This window comes from Tyto alba, unplaced genomic scaffold (genome assembly GCF_018691265.1).
Source record: "Tyto alba isolate M040663 unplaced genomic scaffold, T.alba_DEE_v4.0 Super-Scaffold_22, whole genome shotgun sequence".
In the NCBI taxonomy this organism is placed as follows: Eukaryota; Metazoa; Chordata; class Aves; order Strigiformes; family Tytonidae; genus Tyto; species Tyto alba.
The window spans coordinates 1,184,392-1,204,268 of record NW_024881296.1 but is presented as its reverse complement, the minus strand read 5'-3'; the positions used below and the strand labels follow the sequence as shown (position 1 = coordinate 1,204,268).

The window sequence follows — 19,877 nt, the reverse complement described above, 5'->3', positions numbered from 1 at the left end:
AGAGGGCCAAGGACGTGGTGCTTTACCTACACAAGAGCCCTACATAAATAATCCTTAGCCGCAAGTTAAACAGTTAGGTACTGTTCGGTTCAAGAAAAAAGGAGAGGGAAAACAAAAGCCTTTCTTCTGGTTGTCATTTCACAGTTCGGTGTTAAATTTTCAGTGGTATTTCATTTTATTTTGTAAGCTTCGGGAGCTGGGAATGTCCCCTTCTCACATGCCAGGGAAATACACGCTCAGTTCCACCACCAAAAAGTGGGTTTATTGATTAGTTTGAGTTTCAAACAAATATTTCATCTGCCATAAATATTATAGCCTCCTGTATAGGTGGGATCTCAAGATACACTAAGCGTAAGTGTAGCAGTCTTTGTTTCTCTGCCCCAAACCAGGCTTGGGGTGGAAATCATGGGAAATAGCCAGGAAATAAGGGACTATTTTTATATAAGGAAAGCTAGGAGACCCCTTGGAGGGCGACCAGAGCCAGGCATAAATCAGAGCCACCCCGAGGTGGCGAGAAAGGGTGCCAGGAGCCACGCTGGTCCCCTGCCAGATGCAGCACAGGGGCAGCTCCAAGATGCTATAAAGCCTCCATCGGCAAGCCTTCGTCCCTCCTCCGCCTGGCACAACGGGCAGCGCCGTCACTCTGGAGAGTGGGGGGTCGGGGCTCCCAAAACCTCTGAGCCCGGCTTGCTGTATGCATTTTATAGATCCATAATAACAGCATCATATGTACTGGGGGGGGTGTGGAGGGTTTAGCTGCAATAGTAGCAGTGTTTATAAGTATTATAAATCATCATCAGAATCATCCATACTGCAATTAAACTTTCAGGATAATAGGGAGAAGGACTGGGATACTGCAAAAATCAGTTGTTGTCCTGTCTTGAGCCCAGAGGACAACTGAGCACCTCACTCCATCCCCCTCAGGAATGGGAAGGAGGAAATAAAACAAAAGGCTCGGGAATTGAGATAAGGACAGGGAAGAACTCACCCATTACGGTCACAAAAGGACAGATTCCTTAGGGGAAGAAAAAAGAACAATTTCATTTAAATACCACCATTTAATGTAACAATCAAACACAGTAGGACAGTGAGAAGTATACACACATCTTAAAAACACCTTTCCCCACCCCTCCCTTCTTCCTCACTCTCAGCTTCCTCAGATTTCTCCACCTCCTCCCACACAGTGGCACAGGGAACAGGGACTAGAGGTTTTGTCAGTTCATCACCCATAGTCTCTGCAGGTCCTTCCTCCTCAGGGAGAGGACTCCTCGCACTCTCCTCCTGCTCCAGCGTGGGGTCCCTCTCAGAAGAGACAGTTCTCCACGACCTTTCTCTGATATGAGTCCTTCCCACGGGCCGCAGCCGTCCCCACGTTGCCCTGGCGTGGGTCACCCCCGCACGTTGCAGTCCTCCCAGCACTGAACCACAACAGCGGGAGCCGCTTCTCCCCTCAGAGTCCCGGCCTCCTTTGGGTACAGCCGCCTGCTCCAGCGTGAGCTCCTCCATCGGCCGCAGGTCGGCATCTGCTCCACTGGTGACCTCCATGGGTGGCAGGGTGGGCGGCCTTGCCCTCTCACCATGGGATACAAGGGGGTCTCTGCTCCAGTGTACCCCGGCCCCTTCCTCCTCCTTTCTTCCACTGACCTGGGTGTTCACATAGGAGGTGTCCTCCTCGCAACTCCCTCTCGCAAGTCCCAACCCCATCTCAGGTTCCCCTTCTTAAATAAGTTATTGCAGAGGCGCAGTCAGCGTCGCTAATTGGCTCGGCCCTGGCCAGAGGTGGGGCCAACTTGGAGCTGGGGGAGCTTCAAGAAGCTTCTCACAGGGGGCCACCGCTGCGGCCCCCTCCCCTGCTACCAAAACCCCTGCCACACAAAACCAACACAGTTGTTAATCATCGTCTTCTCAAATTGGGGAAAAGCATTTCAGAGACTTACACCCCCAGGCTCTGCTTCAGCAAAGCACCTGTGCATGGTGTGCATGCTCACCGGTCGAACTCCCAAGGCTATTTCATCCCTAAAGATACAGCAGGGAGCCTGGCAGAAGTTTGTTGTGGGATGGGAAGGTCCAAAAGCACCTAAGCCAGTTCAGCACCTAACTCCCTGTGTGGTCAGTGGGATTTTAGGCATCTGTTTGCACATCCAGGCCCTTAGATATACTCAAAACATCTAATCTGTGGTTAATGGGGGCTAACATGAGGGGGACAGGGTGAAGTGGAGGATGTGTTCCCTGTAAGAGCAGGCACTGGCTGCTTGCCTCCTCGTTTTGGTGAGGAGACTAGGATCTGAGCACACTCCTTAAAATCAGAGCTCGCCCAATCCGGTGAGGGAGCAAGCCCAGAAAGATTACTTCCAGCACCTCCTAGATTTTCAGAATATCCCTTTCTATTTTGGGGGGGTCCTGTCAAACCTCCACACAATGGAGTGGGCTTGCCAGGAGGAGCAAGTGAGGAGACCGGAGGCAGCGATTTCCCCTCAGCTCTATCCACAGCTCCTGCTCACACTGATGGGACTTACCCCAGGTGGTGGAGAAGAGCCTGGTGCCCATATCAGGATCAGCCCCGGCTGGACGGACACACAGCGTCACATCAGCTGCAATGTACAGGAGTAACCCCTCAAAAGGAAAATGATTTGAAATTAGGCAAACAGGAGAACGGCTTCCAAAAGGCATGAAAATTATCTTGTTTCATGCTTAGAATAACCCCATTACCACAATATCCTGAATGAATTATGCTAAACTTCCCATGCACAAACACACATGAAAAAAAAAAAAAAAAATCCCCCTTTGGGCTACTTAACAACAGTGAAAAATTTCAGAAGGGGAAGCTCCTGAAAAGAGGGAATTTGAATAAAAAATTTCCTCTGGAACATAACTACAAAGTGGATATCATCACGCTTTGATATTTATAATGGCAGTCGTTCTCCTCATTGTGAAATACATTTCTTTTGTACCAGAAAATTTTTGAAAAATGCTTAATAACTATTATGGCTATTGAGACTGACTTCTCGGCTTCACTTGCACATATTGTGTATTAGGAAACTACTCAAATTAAGACCTTTTTGAGACACTGATCAATACAGCAGCTAGGAAGGCCAGGAGAAAAAAATAAAAGCAGCTTGGAGAAGGAAAATTATTTCCTCCTGGCAAGGGAGGGTTATTTATTGTAAATGCAGACGGAAGTAGCTTACGCTGCTTTATGAAAAATTATGTTTGTGTCTTAACATTTCCTATCCGAGACCATAGCTGGTAGATTTGCACCCAGGCAAGGTGCCCGTAGAGGTAATCGCACTTCAAGAGCATTTAACATCCTCCTTGCACATGGGTAAATGCCCCATGTGCTGTTAAATTCCAGGCATCTAATGGAACTGATATCACGGAGCTGGAGAAGCAATTAAATCGCGGTTGTCGTTGCAGAGTCTCAGTGGCCGATTGGGCTGTGATGATGGGAACACGAAGCCCTTGCAAGCGGGCTGCAGAAAAAGGTGGTTGGAAAAGAAGAATGAAACCCCACCTCGTTTTATTAGCTGGCTCTCGGCAGCTAACGAGAGGGGTCTATCACATCGGCACACTTGTCAAAATTTATAGGTGCTGCCTAAAGCTACCAAAATATTGACTGAGCTATCAAAACACGAGGGTTATTAACACAAAGACCTCCTCGCTTTGTAGAAAGCTAATTCTGGAGGACTGAGAGTACAGGGAATTGGCAGTCATGGCTACCACCTCTTGGATTCAGCAAAAATAAACAGCAGCGGAGGGGAGATGTCTTGGAATTAACATGACCTGACGTTGGCGAGATCAACCCTTCGGGGTGCAGGACGGATCTGGTTCCTATATAATCAGGTATGTCTGACCAGCATGCGAGGCCCGGGGCTGCACCCTGCTCTGTCCTGGGCTGAAATACTGACGGTGGGGAGGGATGTGGGGGGGAGCTGCTGGCGGCAATTACCGGGAGTTGAGGAGCAGCCTAACATTGCTAGTGATGAGCGAGCCGGTATCGGTAAGTAAGTGAACCCCTAAGGGGTTACTTTAGAGATGGGAGCGGGTGAGTGTGTTAAGGAAAGATACACCTTGTAAAATAAGGTGGTGAATTCAGCTGAAACACTGCAAACCGTCTTTGGGGTCAACCGTCAAGTTATCCTCTCACCTTCATTTTTTACTTTTTTTTGGGCCAGTTGAGCTTTTTGGAAAGTTTTCCCACAGAAAGGCACTTACTCAGTCCTCGAGTATATGCCCCTCTCCCGACATCCCCTTCTCACCCCCTTCAGTTCCATCCCCCCAGCAGAAACCAAATTTCAGCAGATGGAGCCGGCACCCGAAGTTTGTGTCTACGCTGTGAAATGGAAGAGGGCCGGCGGTGGGCCGCGGGCCTGGCAGCGCTGCCTGGCCGTGGGCCGGGTCCCCGGCCCGGGTGCTGCGGATGCTCTCCTGGGACGGGATCAGGCTCAGCTCTGGCATCCCTGGCCCCCATCCTCCCATCTGATCCCAGAGAGGGTTTGCAACAGAACACCCTCACGCCACCCTCGAGGGCATGCAAAACCCCCTTCCAGGTCATGCTGCGGAAACCTCTTGCTGGCAGGCTGCAACAGAGAGCTGCGGCTATTTTAAATACTGAAAAAAAAAAAAAAACAACAAAAAAACCAACACAAAAAATAGCAAGAATGGCTTTGCACTATATGGGATGCTGCACAGGGAACACAGAGCCAGCCTGGCGTTTGGCTTTGGGGCCGGAGGCTGTTCCCTGGCTCTCTTATTTAGCAATATATAAGCTAAATGCGCAGAAAAGGCTTTCAGGGAGCACTGTGCAGCATTCGGGGGAGCTCCCGCAGAACCCAGGCAGCCCGTGAGCTCCCCAAGCCCCTTGAAATCAGGCCGGCAAGCCGAGGGCTGGCCGGCAACCAGGGCGAAAGCTGCCTTCAGTGCTGCTCCCGACTGAGCACTTCCCACCGACAGCGAGGGCTGGGGCCGAGTAGCCGGGTCCAGCCAAGTCCCTGAGCAAGCCCACGGACAGATCACGTCACATCGATATTCAGTTCATGCGTGGAAAAGACATCTGAGAAGTATACTGGAAGCAGGGGTGCTGGTCCATGCTACACTTTCAATTTAATGGCAATATTCTGTTTTCTGTGAAACTTTTCTCAAAAGTAATACTTTTTCCTTCTCTTTTTTTTTTTTTTTTAAATTATTTTTTTATTTATTTAGCATCTTTTATTTTCCAGCAAGGAAAATAGCAGAAGGAGCGAGAGGCCAAACCAGGTAAATAAACCAAAATGCTTAAAAAGCTGTTCATGAATATTTTTTGTTTTAAAGCAAAATAAGTACGGAGTAAACCACTGAGCTTAATTAAATCCTTGCCTTTCCCTTGTTCTTAGTTTCTTATTCACATGCGACAAAACCTCGAGCCCACTTTTTTCATCAGCCTCATCCCAAAGCCTGGGCGTACCACCTGGAAATAGCTTCATGTCAGCACAATTCTTACTGGACTTGAGAGAATCCCTAACAGCAAATTGCCCCAACCATGGAAAAAACTCTTATCAGCACTTGCATATCATAGATACAGAAGAGACACAAATCCAGAGCGAATTTGGCTTTATTTTGTCCACTATTTGTAGTTTGGGTAGTTTCTCCCAAGTTTGATGCAATAGGTGGCAAACAGGCAGAGAAAGAAATGGGAATGACAGGATGAGAGATCACATATGGCTCAGGGAAAGGGACATAGCAGGAAAGGTGATAAATTGGTGAAAAAAAAGTAAACCAACCGAAAAATAAAATAAACTTACAGAAACGTGGAGGAGTTCCAGTAAAAGGGGAAAGAGAAACAAACTGGAAATGGCAGGCCATGATGAGGACAGTATATTTAGTTAAGCCACTGGCACTTTCCTCTGGTGGGAAAAGTGACAATTGCAGGGTTTAGGTCTTAATCCAACAAGGGAATTTCAACACAGGCGTATTTTTCAACGTGTGAGTAATCCTCACGATTTCAGTTCAGAAAGGTAGATCCCAGCTCGTTTCAAGCCTGTGGCCAGCATGGACCTCACTGTTAGAAAAAAAAAAAAAAAGATGTTCTGAACCTCTTTTAAGCCTCATATTTTATTTTTCCCCATGAAAAGATGTACATACCCAAATTTATTCAGATGAACAAGGACGTGGGGGAGGGTGCTGTGAGGTGGGGCAACAGGGTTTGAGGCTTCCTCAGGACTAAGACAAGTCTGCCTGGGGTGGCTGCTCTTGCTCCCGTTGCGTTTTGCTGAGAGCAGAGCCAGGGACCAAATCGGCACGGTGGAGACATTTCCAGCACGATGGAAAAATGCAAATGGCCAGCGGGACGTGGGTACCCAAGGCATCACATCCTCGGGAATGGGATTTGTGTGGTGCAGAGGATACAGAGCAGGGCACAGCTGCCTCCAGCCCAGGCTCTTGCAGCCTGTACGGAGCTTGGCTTGGGTGCAGAGGGATGCAGAAGAGCACAACCAAGGGTGAGCCTGGCTCTTGCATTCAGAGCTCAATCTATAATAACTATATTTTATATAACATAATATTATGATATTATAATAATTTGATGATTATGCCAAAATCCACTGTCTCCTCTTAAAAGCCAGCCCAGGCAGAGTTTCACATCAGGAATTTTATTCACTGGACTTTAGGGTGGTTTGGGGTGTGGGGGAGGCAGGATCACTAGTTTCTTCTGCACCCATCCTTACAAAAGACTCACAAAACCAAGAAACTTTTTGGACACTGAGAAACCAGCGATGCTTGGAGACAAACGCTCCGCTTGGGAGTGAGTTGTAACTTCCCAGGGACAGTCCTCCTCTCTCTCAGCGGAGAGACTTTTGGGTTGGTTTACTTTTTTTTCACCAATTTATCACCTTTCCTGCTATGTCCCTTTCCCTGAGCATATGTGATCTCTCATCCTGTCATTCCCATTTCTTTCTCTGTTTGCCACCTATTGCATCAAACTTGGGAGAAACTACCCAATTTTATCACTTGCTGCAAGCACTCCGGTCACCCCTGACACAGCAGAGCCCAACACGTGCTGCTCCTCCCCTCAGGTGCCAGCAACCTCCGTTGATCCCCAAACAGATTAACCATCATCCTCATCCCCCTCTCTCTGAGCTGGGTTTTGTATTGATAAACCCGCCGGGTGCTCAAACATCCACGGAGGGCTGCGCCTCCTCTTGCAGAGGCTGCTCATAGCCAACTCCACACTGCTCCAGAGCTTCAACATCCTCAGGAAATTTTAGGGAATTAGGACTCCTGGAGGGGCCTCCAGTTTCTTGATGTGGTGCGATTTCATGGAGAGATGATTCCTCTGCCGGACATCGGTGCAGCACTGGTAGACCCCAAGGAGAGCCCCAAACCTGGGAGAAATCACCATCTTCCTCGAAAAGGAGCGTATCTCATGGCACTGGCTCGGCAGAGAGACCTGCCTGTGTCAGCCTGACATCTTCTTGTTTAACAGGTCAATTTTTGAGCAAATAGACTCAGATAGGAAGAATTTGCCAGTGGGTTATTCCACTTCTTTCCATGGGATTGGCGTAAGCAATTTCCACAATGTTTCATAATGAAAAATTTCTTTTGGAAGATGGTTGAAACCAGTGAGATTTGGCCAGTCTGTACTCACCCTTTTATCAGTAGCATCATTAAGTCACTGAAACTGGTGTCTGATAAGGAGATCTGTTAACTGCGCTCCTACAAATATACATCAAATTGCATCTGAGTTTGCAAAACCTTCCAAGGAGAAATGAAGGAATACAAAGCAGATGGAGAAGAGAAATGACTGAAATGAAGCAGGTCAGGATGCTCCAAAAATATAGCAGCGCTGCAAAAAAAAAAAAAAAAAAAAAAGGGGAAGTGACTGGAGTCTCCTTTTAATTAGTTGAAAAAGTCCTCCCCACATTTATGTAAGCATTTTATGCTGTTTTAGGGGCTCTTTGCAAGAAGTATTTTACCATAGCTTGCTGCTACGGGGCTGAGAGCGGGAGCTCAGAAAAGAAAGCACCAGGTCGTCTCACGCCCCAGCCCTGAAATCTGGATTAAAGAGCAACGGTTTAAAAAGAGCAGGCAGAAGCAGCAGCATTATTTACAAGAGGCTTATCTCCAGTGGTGTGAGGTGTTGGTGACAGGGGTGGGAAATTTGGGCTAGAAATCCCCTCTAGCAACCCGCAGACATTTGCCTTTAGTCACCTTTGAGAGCAACTTCTTAACCTGCGGAGAAGGGATTGCTGGCTGCCCGTCTTGCCAAACTTACTCCATCACCTCTTCTTCCTCCTCTGACCGTTACTATTGGGTGAGGAGGAGCAAGGTGGGGGAGCAAATGGCATGGCCAGACTTCAGAAATCCTCCCCACCCCCACCCCCACCCCCCCCCCCCCCCGGAATCAAAGTCGGGCAGAGGCACAGACCTCAGACGCCCATTTATTTGGGGAAAAAGCATTTCCCCAGTGCCCCCGGGGCAGCTGCGAGAACAAGAACTAGAAGAATACGCTTCGCACGGCCGGGGCGAGGCGAGGCGGGCTGGTGGCTCGCTTGCCCCCCTCTTTCTCGCCGCGGCAGGCCGCAGCACATAGCGTGCCACCCGCTCGGCACCTCCCAGCCTCCCTCTCCCAGCTCCGGCTGTGCCCAGCCCGGCTGCTCGGCTCCGGGTGCCGCCGCAGCTCCCACTCCCGCCGCGGAGCCGAGCCGGGGAGGGCCATAATGACGCACCCGATCGGTATTAGAAGACTTCACCAGCTATTTATAGGCCCCCATCGACTGCAGAAGGCTCTCGGCCTCTCTTTTTCTCCCTCCCTCCGTCTTGCTCACTGGCTCTAGCTCAGCGCGGGAGGGGGAGCAAAAGAAATGCTGTAAATAAACCAAGCACGACATTCCTGAGCGTGGCAAAGTTTCTGCCCCTCCTCTATCGAAATCACCCGGTGGGTTCAGACTGAACAAATTATTTCTAGCACACCAGCTTTTCACTCTGGTGTTCTTTCCTCCCCAGCTTTGCAGCTTGGAATTTTTTTTTTTTTCCCCCTCTGTCTTTGCGCAGTTTCATTTTCCAGTTCCTGGCATTGGCTTGGCTATTCCTGAGCAGGGCTGGATAAAGCCCAGAGAGGGAGAGACCTCTCTACAGAGCTTGGCAAATTTCCCCAGCTCCTGCCAAGCGCCTCCCCGAGTGTCTCTTCCCATATCCAAGCTGAGCCCTGACCCTTATTTTGGCCCTTGACATCTTCCGATGCTCTCCTGACCTGGGGGGGGGGGGGCCGTTTACAGCTTCCATGCTCGCTCTTCGGACAGAGCCACCGACCCAGCACCCTTGTCACCCACACGTCCCTCCAGCCCCTACCCGGTTCCCGTGCCACCGGGTGAGTTGACGAGGACCGAGCCGAGCCGCGGATGGAAACGGTAGCCGTGCGTCGATCCCGGGCACTCCTTCAGCGTGGCTAACCACAGCGGTAAGTGTTGAAGCGGCGTTGCAGGAGCACATTCTGCCCCAGCTCAGGGCGAAGGCAGCCTTTGGAAACAGGAGGAAAAAAAATCAGTACACCTGGATATGGACAGGGAGGTGAAAACAATGAATAGTGCCCACAGCAAAGGCGTTGCTGGAGAAGGAAAGCCATTTATAATCACTTCAGTGAAGTGAAAAATAGAGGTCACTGGAGGTGCGCATCCATTCTTTTTTTAACAAAACAATGCTGATTTTCACAATATTTATTGTCAGAAGCATTTCTAACAGAAACACTCCCACCTGCATTCAGGCCCTCTGGTCTACAGCAGAGGTAAGAAAGGACAACTGTGGGAATTAAATCTGTAGCAAGACATTTTCCTTCTGCTTTCACGTTGGATTAACCATTGCCCTACCTGAGAGACTCTGTTCCTTGCAGCTCCATCAGCACCGAAGAGATAAAGCAATCAAAGGGTGGGAGTGTCTTTTTGGGAGAGATGAGTCTTATCCTTAAGTAAATCACTTTACCTCTCTTGCTTTTGTATGGGGCCCTGCTCCATGCTTATCTATTCGGACTTGCAGACTCCGGGGATGTCTGGGGCTGCTGGGGGGAGTAGAACACCAACCCCATCCCCACCCCCAGGGGGTTTGAGGCTTGCAGCAATGCCGGGAAACAACTAACAGGGCCTGGGTCTTTCTCCTTGGAGAGGAACCCCATACCCGACTGCAAACAGCTAGTCCCAAAGCTAATGTATTATGCTTTAAAAAATTCTCCTTCTTTTCAGAAAATAGCCTATTGAAAAAGGACACAGATAATTTGAGAACTATAAATGAACTCGGGGATGGTTCTTAACATTTGGCCTCAAACCAAGAGCATGTCACCTTCTCCTGACAAGCTCATCCCTTCACAACTTTCTAATTATGTTTTGAAACCTCAACGTGCATGAAGCTCTTGCTAAAGATGTCTTACTGGGAGCTGTGTCGTGACATGCTCTTATGGGCTATGCTGGACTGGGTCTGAAAACCAGGTAAGAGAAAGAAAATCCTTATTACCACTACGCAGCTCCTTTAGAGGTCTCACAAAATTACATTTGCTGTCCCTGCTAAGGTGAGCAGGCTGTCACTGAATAAAAACAAGTTGATGGAAAGGGGATGGGAAGCGTCCTGGCCCAGGGAAAGCACCCCTTCCCACCTGACCGTGCCGGAGGGTGCATAGTGTGATACTGAAAAGCCACGTAACCTGTCGTCCTCCCTCCTCACAGCACCCCTCTGCAGAGCTGAAAGCCTAGAGACCCTTTTCCAGAGGCGGATCAGTGCGTCCAGGCTCCCCTTGGATTGCCTCCTGCACCTACGGACTGCCCTGGGCACGCCGAACGCCGTGCCACGACTGACAGCCAGGACACCTGGGTTTTGCGTCCTTCTTAACTTGGAGATGCTCCAGCCCAGCCCTGAGAACTGCATGGGCACCCTGGAAATGTGGGATAAGCCGGTAAAATTTCAGGATGCTTCTGGAAGGCTGTTTTAAAAGCAGATCAGAACCGACAGCCTACACAGAAAAATCATGTTTTCTTCTCCAGTTCTTGGTTCTTCAGTTTTGGAGAGGCACATTCATAAACCATAAAAGCAAATTATTCCTCCACCGACACAGAGCCAGCCGCGACCTTTCTGCAGCATAATTAAAATGTAAGAGCACTTTGCCAGATTGCCATATGTTTAAAATTGTTCCTTTCATTTATACTCCACTTTCTGCCAGCACCAATGTGTGAGGAATTGGTGGTCGTGGCTCACAATAAACGTATGGTAGTTCTCTTATGATAAAATCCTGATTTTGAGGGACTTGCAACTTGACCTGGACAAACACCTCATAGGATATCATTTACTCTTTAATTCAGCATGCTGGTCCGCATGCAGCTTAGTTTTCTCAAACCTTTGTGTTTGAAATTTTCTCACCGGCTATTTACTACAACTAAATCTTCTTCTCATGGACCACAAGAAAGTATCCCTGCTACAAGTGCTTGACGCCTGGCATTTGACAGAGTAATTGTGCTTGGTATATTGCTATTATTTATTATATTTTTATCAGTGTTCCCGTTCTGCCACTCCATTCCTAAGCAGTAAAAACCATATGGCCTCTGCCCCGCACGGGCTGCAGTCAGATGACAACTGGCATTGCAGCTAATCTTAATGCTTCTAGCACATTTGGCTGTGGAAGTTTGCAAATAAATACCCGCAGGCATTTAAAAGGCCAGTGTAAAACTTCTGGTAGTTTCTACGATAAACTTAGATGGAAAAAAATATAAAGAACATATTTAAACTGTGGTTCAGACTTTGGACTTAAGAGTGAAACGTTCAGTACTGTATTTTAATATAATAAATGTCACGTGGTTTCTGGTAATGGAATAATACAAGCGACTCAGCCCATGATCAGAAATGTTTGCAAACCAGGCAATGAAGCTGTTTGAACAGAAGTACTTACAAGGTATTAGTGAAGTAACGTGAGTTTTTAAAATTACATGAAAAGTTGGTGTTTGACAGTGCTGTGCGGGGGCACGGTGACACCAGACAGCTGAAAGCGTTAACACACATGTAAATGTCATGCTTTTGGGATAAAAACCATTTACAGATTTTTTTTTTTTTTTTCCTTTAAGTAGAGGAGGGTTTGTTTTCTTGAAACAAGAGCTCTGGATCTTCTCCCTTGATCATTTGCTAAGAGAAGGAATTGGGAACATGATGCTGAACTGCTGGAGCACGCACATTAGCCTGTTTATGTGATGGTAGTAATGACGTTAAACTTAAATCTGTCTTTTCAGCTGCACAGTGCTACCGTATGTCCTGTAATAAAGCTGATAATTTTCATATAACTATTTAGAAAGATGAACTTCATTTAAGAAAAGCAAGTATTTTACGCTGGTATACTTTTGCTCCCAGTTCTATCTAACAATCGCCAACAGAGAAAGAAAAAAATGTATCTGAAGATCTAAGTGAAATGTTTAAAATGGCAATTGACTGCATCTCAGCACACAGTACTGTTATTTCTTTGGTAAATTCAGATGGTCTCCAAGAATCTATAAGCCTGTTGCAGCTGGACAGTGTTTATAGACATATGGCAGAGGATGGTTTTCAAAGGAATTTAAATATTGCAGGGAGAGGTTTTATATTCCAGGGCCCCAAGTTTGCTTTGTGATAGCGGTTTACTTTCACTGTTGCTCAAGAAAGGAGCCCTCTGTTCAGAGGGAAATGCAGAAGGTGTGAAGAGAACAAATAAAATGTTACATTTTCCAACCCTGGCATAGCAGAGGAATAGGAAGCAGCATGGCAGAAAACGAGAAGAGACTGGATAAACAGGAGAGATAAACGACCTGAACAAATCAGACATACAATACTGGTTTGCATTCCCTGAGTCGATGAACATAAATTAACACTCAGTAAGATGACTGTGTTTTTGAGATAAAATTTTGCTTTCCATGAATACCCTCTAAAATGGGCTTAAAATTCTTTCCATAAACATTTCTAGCTGCTAATCTAATTGACTGGAATGTTTTCAAAAAGCAAACACAGCTGAAAGAAATTCACTGCTTTTATCCACATATAAGTGAGCATTTGCAGGTTTTTAAAGGTATTCCCTGAGGCCAATAACTAACTAAACCACCTTATTTTGTAAACAACTATAGAGCAGTAAAAAAGGCAGGCTCTGAGGTCTTTCCCTGAAACTATCTACCAAATCATCTTGATTACACTCAAAAGAATATTTTTAGCAAGCATTCTCTTGAACACAATACACACCTTCTTACACTCCCTGGAAGATGTCGCTGAAGGTGAAGTCTACCTCACCAGGGCACCTGCATGGGGATCAGATATTTCTGATGGCTTAAAATGCACCTGGGTGCAAGCAGGGAGGGATCAGGCCCCTCTTGCCAGGCCCTGATTTGATTTGGGTTTGGAAACCTCAAATTCATGGGCGGCAGGGGAATTACTCCCCATTTGCAAGGGTGGGAGAGCTGCACCGAGCTCCTGGGACCTGCTCTGGCTACAGGCACACTACACACCTTGAGCAGACCTGGTTTCACGAGCTCCTTTTACTTCAGGTTTTGTGGTTTCTTTCTCTCTAACGACTTCTGTAGCAGTTGTGGTGGGTTGACCCCAGCTGGACCCCTGGTGCCCGCTGAAGCCGCTCTGTCACTCCCCATCTCAACTGGACAGGGGAGAGAAAATAAAACGAAAGGCTCATGGGTCGGGATAAGGACAGGGAGATCACTCGGCAGTTACTGTCTCGGGCAAAACAGACTCCACTTGGGGCAATCAGTTTCGTTTATTATCAATCACATCAGAGTAGGATAATGAAAAATAAAACCAGATCTTAAAACACCTTCCCCCTCACCCCTCCCTTCTTCCTGGGCTTAACTCTACTCCCATTCTCTCCCTGCTCCCCTCCAGCAGCGCAGGGGGACGGGGAATGGGCGCTGGGGTCAGTCCATCACACGCTGCCTCTGCTGCTCCTGCCCCTGCCGGGGGAGGATTCCTCACACTCTCCCCCCCGTCCCAGCGTGGGGTCCCTCCCACGGGAGACCGTCCTCCCCCGACTCCTCTGATGCGAGTCCTTCCCACGGGCTGCAGTCCTTCCCGAACTGCTCCGGCGTGGGCTTCCCACGGGGTCCCTTCGGGCACCCCCCTGCTCCGGCGTGGGGTCCCCCCCGGGCTGCCGGTGGGCACCTGCTCGGCCGTGGCGCCCCCTGGGTGCGGGGCACAGCCGGCCTCGCCGTGGGCTTCCCCACGGGCTGCAGGGGAACCTGCTCTGGGCCCCGAGCACCTCCTCCCCGCCTTCCCCCTGGCCTTGGGCGCTGCAGGGCTGTTTCTCTCACAGTCTCACTCCTCTCCCCACTAACTTTCCAGTTTGGTTTTGTTTGTGTTGTTTTGTTGTTTTGTTTTTTTTTTTCTTTCTCCCCCACTTTTAAATATATTATCCCAGAGGCGCCGTCAGCACCGCTGCCGGGCTCGGCCTTGGCCAGCCGTGGGTCCGTCTTGGCGCCGGGTGGCATTGGCTTCATCAGACGTGGGGGAAGCTTCTGGCAGCTTCTCACAGAAGCCGCCCCTGAACCCCCCCGCTACCAAAACCTTGTCACGCAAACCCCATACAAGCAGCAGCTGTGGAAACCTTCAGGTAAAGCCAGAGCCAAAGCCAAGACGCGTGACCTTCCTCCAGTCTTGCACCAGAAACAAATTATGGAGGGCAAGCTACTGCATTTCCAAGCCATAGACAACAACTATCTCTGCTGAGCGGATCCTTGTCTAAGCAGCAGTAGTTTAACTGCAGTTCTGAAGCAGTTTGGTAAAAATGCTGTAATTTCTAAACCCAGTCTAACTGAAGAGTAGCTTGGCTCAGTTCAGCTGAAGCCAAACGTGCTCCTAAACAACTGACCCTGAACAACCAAACTCATAAAAACGAAAATAAACCACCCCAAACAAAAATCACCTTCAGCAGCTGGCCGTGTTTTCAAACTTTTCTCTGTTACTGTGAAATTGAGATTTTAAAAGTAAAAGCCGAGATCTTAATATAATTGCTTCCTCACCAGCGCTGGCCCTGAAGAAAAACTGCTGTATATTGGGAAAGCTGCAGCACTGCGATGATATGAAATATTACCTCGGCTGCTGTCCCCAGGAGCGCGCGCGCGAAGCCCCCGTAGTGGGTTGCAGCAGTGGAGCAGGATGATTGCTCACAGACTTTCACCCGCCAGAAGCCATCGCGCCCAAATTCACGAGCTCAACTTCTGTCTCAATCCTGTTAGAATACTGCTGTTAAAGAAGGTGCAACTACAAAATGACAATGTACCCTGAAATTCCCTTTCAGTTCTTTGAAGAGGGTGTGTGAAAAAAAAAAAAAAAATCTCCATCATTAAATGGTGAATGCTCTGTTCTACATTTGTCAAATTGCACAGAATCTGATGCAAAGCCCTCTTCTGTTTAGTGTTCAGAACCTGCTAAGCATGAATCACTGTGTAAGCACTGCTGAAGGCTGCAGAACCTTGCAAGTGTTTTAACCTCTTAATATGGCAGGGAAAAAAAAAAGATGACGGATCTTAAAATTCTCTGCTTTTGCTATCAATTCAAATATGGGGATCACTGATAAAAATCCTTCGTTATTTCCAACGATTAGCTGGAATGAATCCCTTGCGCCAAGGTAACCGTCTTGGGTTTCAATGGAAACAGGTCTGTGCCAAACAAAATGCACGTCCGTATTCATAAATTTTAAGGCAAACAGCCAATCACTCAGAAGAGGAGCAAAATGCAGTATGCGTAAAAGAAAATGCAATAAAAGAACAATAGGGTGGATTCAGTTTATTCTAATCCAAGAGCAGTTAAAGCAAGAGCATTTGCAATAGCAGAGCTCAGCAGATTCCAACAGGAAAGGAAATATTAGTCAACAAATCCTTAAGGTTTTACGAACGCACCATTCAGGATGGGGAAGCCTTCAGATGCTCTCAAAGGAGACTGAAGAAACAGGGAAGATCGGGTAGCTATTAAACAACGCTATTTTCCCAATATTCTCTTAGAATTGAAAGATTTAGGGCTTTATACAGCTGAGGAGCAGAGCAATGCTACTGCCCAAGGAATTCTGCATGTAAGAAACTCCCTGGAGCCTCAGCACGATGCAGAAGGTGTTGGGAGAAACCCGAAAGGCATTAAGCCAGGTATGTTTCATAGTGTTTAGGGATAGAATTGAAACATAAAATATATTTATAAAATTATAGCTAATTTCTCAAAATTCACTGTATGCCAATGATAGATGCTCAGGAAAGGCTAAGATCCTACTTCTGCTCTTTGATGAAAAAACAAAAAAAAGAGAAAAATCCCACTCAAACCCTGCTAAATCTGTACGTCACTATTTTTTTTTTCCTTTTTTTTTTTTTCCTGACATGATGGCCTTGCTGGTCCTATTTGTCTTTCATATTAGAGCAATTTGAGTACTGTCCGTCCTGGATTTCTTGAAAGATGCTACTGACTACAGGACAGCTGGCAGGATGATGCCTTAGATGCCAAGAGGCAACTCTGAAGGCCATTTTTTTGGTGTGCAATTTAACTCTCCTGCTTCAAAGGAGGAACTGTGAAATCTTCACTCCAGCTCCCTGGATCTTGATAAAAGCAAGCAGGAGAAAACTGTAATTAGTCCCACTATTTCTAAAGTGAAAAACAAGAACAAATTACTGCAGGTTATAGTTTTTCAGCTCTTCAATTACTGAGGATGCCAAAATAAGGAAAAAAAAATAATCTGTATTTATAGCACTCTGTCCAGGGAACAAGTTTTTAAAGCAAACAAAACTGTATTTTTGCAGCCTGGGAAAATGCCAATGTAGTCCCTTATTCTGATAGCGTTATCTCATTATCTTACAGAACTCTATCGCCTATTTTATGCTTTTACTGCAAAAAAAGCAGGTCTTAGTTTAAGAGTTTGTATGTAGAGATGAAGAGGTGAAACACAATTTGAGGATCTCACTTCCTTCACCGGGACTAAATTTTTGGTAAGGGTCCAGCATTTGTTGGAAACTCCTAGTGGGCATTACTTCCCTTCTCTACCCCAAATAAATTCCTCCAATATTAATAATTGGTGAAAACAACATTGCTTTTTTACACCACTGATACTGCTCCCGTCTGTCAATTCCCCTCCAGCAGCACGAGAGGAATTGTGCTTTGTAATGCAGCCTTCAATGCTATTACTTTTATTTTTTCATTCATCTGGCCAAATTTTGGCATCATACCAGAACCTTAGATGCGCGCTTTGTTCTCTAAAAATTTGGCAGAAGAAAAAAAAAAAAAAAAAAAAAAAAGGTTGGGGAGGGAGGTGGAAATAATTCAGACCTTGAGCCGTGACACCTGTCAAACACAAGCAAACCCTAACTTCCCACTTCCAAACCCTGGTGGCTCCTCTGGGGCTGAGGGAAGCCGAAGCTTTCCCAGCCGAGCTGGATGCAATCAGCCCCCCCTTCAGGCATTTTACCTCACACCCGGCGCCCGGCCAGCCCTTCCCCGCCCGGTGCCAGCGGGGCCGCCCCGGCTTCCCCCGGAGCAGGCCCCAGCTCCGGTCTCTTTCCTCCCGCGGGAAGCGGCCTTGGCTTCGCCGCGTTGGCCCGGGGCGAGCCCCTCTCCACCCCGGACATCTCCCGGCCGCCGGCCCCCGCTCGGTAACCTCCCTCACTGAGGTAACCCCCGCCTCAACCGGCTCGGTAACCCCACTCACTGAGGTAACCCCCGCCTCAGCCGGCTCGGTAACCCCACTCACTGAGGTAACCCCCGCCTCAGCCGGCTCGGTGCCCACCCCCGCCGCTCGCTGAGGTAACCCCCCCGCCCTCACACCGGTGCCGCCCCGGCGCCCTCGGGGTCGGCTGGCAGCCCGCGCCCCTCCCCCGGGCCGGGCCGCCCGCCGGCTCCAGTCACGCTCCCTCCCCCGCCCTCCGCTCCCTGCGTGACCACCTCCCCGCCGAGGGGGCGGGAGAAGGCCCTCCGCCCACCTCCCTCCCTCCCTCCCTCTTTCCCCGCCCCCTTTTGATTGGGCCGGGCCGGGCCGCCCATCAACCCAACCCGCCGTGCTGGTTGGCCGCGGTCGGCAGGCCAAGGGCGCCGCTCCCGCCCCCCGGGGAGGGGGGTGGTGGGGTGTCCCTCCAGCCCTCCCCAACACTTCGCGGCAGTGTCCTCAGAAGACTCGTTGGGCCGAAGGGGCCGCTCCAGCGCTGGCGGCGGACCCGCGCGCCCATTGGCCGGCCGCCGCGCCAATCCGCCGCGCCGCCGCGCCCCGTAGGCTGGCGGGGCGCCCGGGGGGCGGGGCGGCCTCTTTCCCCCCCCCCCCCCCCCGCTCTCCCCCCTCCGCCTCCTCTCCCCGGTCCCGCCCTGTGACTAACTCCCGTGTGTGAGTCACGGCGCGGCCCGTCAGCGCCGTTAAATGCCGTGTGCGGGCGGGCGGCGCTGCCTGGGCTGCCCCGGCCCCCTGCGTGCGGGCGGCCGCCTCCCCCGCCTCCTCCCCCGGTACATGGCTGGCGGGCCGTACTTGTCACGGTGTCACATCCTCCCCGCCGGCTGCGGCCCCAACTTCCCCCCCAGCTCGGCTGCCGCCGCCGCCCGGGGCCACCGCAGCGGCATGGGATAGAGCACAGCCGCCTCATCGCCTGGCCGCCGCCTCCGTCGCGCAGCCCGGCGCCTCGCCGCACGCTCATTTTAATTTAATTCCCTTTCTCCTGTTTAAATTCCTCACCCCTGTCCTTCCTCCCCCCCCCCCCCCCCCCCCGCCTTTTCACACACCGTCCCCTCTTTTCCGTTGACACCCGCCCCCCGACCCCATTTAGCCGCCCCTACCCGTTCCCCTCAGCGCCTCCCTCAACGGTCCTCGCCGCGGAGTCCCCCGGAGCGGGTGAGTGCCGGGCACGGCCTTCCCGGGCTCGCTCCTTTCTGCCTGCCGGGGCTGGGGAGGGGGGCCCGGGGGGTGGGAGGGGAGGGGGTGGGCGGTGGGCTGGGGCAGCCCCCGGGTGTCCGGGGAGGCGGCGGGGCGGGAGGGGGGAGCGCGGCGGCGGAGCCCGGTGCCTCCGCTGGCTGCCAACTGTTTGAAAGTTGGGGGCATTCGCCTCAGCGCAGCCTGGCACCGGCCGGGGAGGGACTTTCTCCCTTGGATTGGAAAAGAAGGAGAGGAAAAAAAAATTTTTAAAGAAATATAAAAGCCCGGCGTCGTTGCCAACTACAAATGCGTGTCAAGCTGCTGATGACATATTTGATTGTAATTTTATTTTATTTATTTTTCCCTCCTCCCCGCTTGGGACCGCAGTTGAGGGTGTGGGGAAGGTTGATGTGAGGGACAAGGGGGCTCCCAAAAGCCCCCCCTCAGGTCGAGTGGTGGGCCAGACCGCTCTGGATCAGGCTCTGGCCACAGTCCTTCCTAGAAAACCAGGGAAACGCACCTTTTTTTATTTCCAGGTGCACCATCTTCCCCACCCTGTCGTGCCTGGATGTTTCGGTATTACCTGGGCTTGACTTGGCGTGGCAGGAAAATGCGTGTATCGTAGGGTGAAGCCATGGTCCGCAGTGAGGAATTTTGGTGGCTTGGCTTGATACTGGGAGCACTTAATGTAAAATGGTTGTGTCTCTATTTCATTGCTATTGATTTTTATTTTTTTTTTCTTCCTTAATATATTTTTAGAAACGTGAATGTGGTGTACGTTCTCATGTGCCGTATGTTCAGAGTAGCTAAAATAAAACAGATAGATGGAAAAGCCCAGCAACTACAGCAGCATCTCCATACACAGGGTGTCAGAAGCCTTAGTACTTTGCTGGGTTTGGTTATTAATATTAATTGCTTGATCTTTGTAATTCATATCGTATGGAAACTAATTGCTGAATTGAAGATTTACCAAACCTCATCGCGCTTCAAAATGATCTTTCTCAGACATCTGAAAAATAAATCTACTGAACTTCTGTTAAGA

The 19,877-nt window shown here is 49.5% G+C and overlaps 1 protein-coding gene and 1 long non-coding RNA gene across 5 annotated transcripts in view; one reads left to right on the top strand and one right to left on the bottom strand.

The window, feature by feature from the left end:
• Window positions 1-5,569: 5,569 nt before the first annotated feature.
• On the bottom strand, window positions 5,570-18,848 carry LOC116965013. Of its 2 annotated transcripts, none has more exons than XR_004409078.2 (3): window positions 18,760-18,848; window positions 9,322-9,489; window positions 5,570-7,816 (listed from the first exon to the last, which is right to left on the bottom strand). It is a non-coding gene; the product is annotated as an uncharacterized LOC116965013 (long non-coding RNA). The 2 variants fall into 2 exon arrangements; XR_004409079.1 differs by lacking the exon at window positions 18,760-18,848 and adding an exon at window positions 13,467-13,605.
• The window catches only part of SERTAD2 (SERTA domain containing 2), an 85,354-nt gene continuing 83,808 nt past the window's right edge, over window positions 18,332-19,877 (top strand). For all 3 annotated transcript variants that reach the window (XM_033006569.2, XM_033006567.2, XM_042795796.1), the window contains exon 1: window positions 18,332-18,814. The gene's annotated coding sequence lies outside the window, so the exon portion shown is untranslated. The remainder of the gene's footprint in view (window positions 18,815-19,877) is intronic.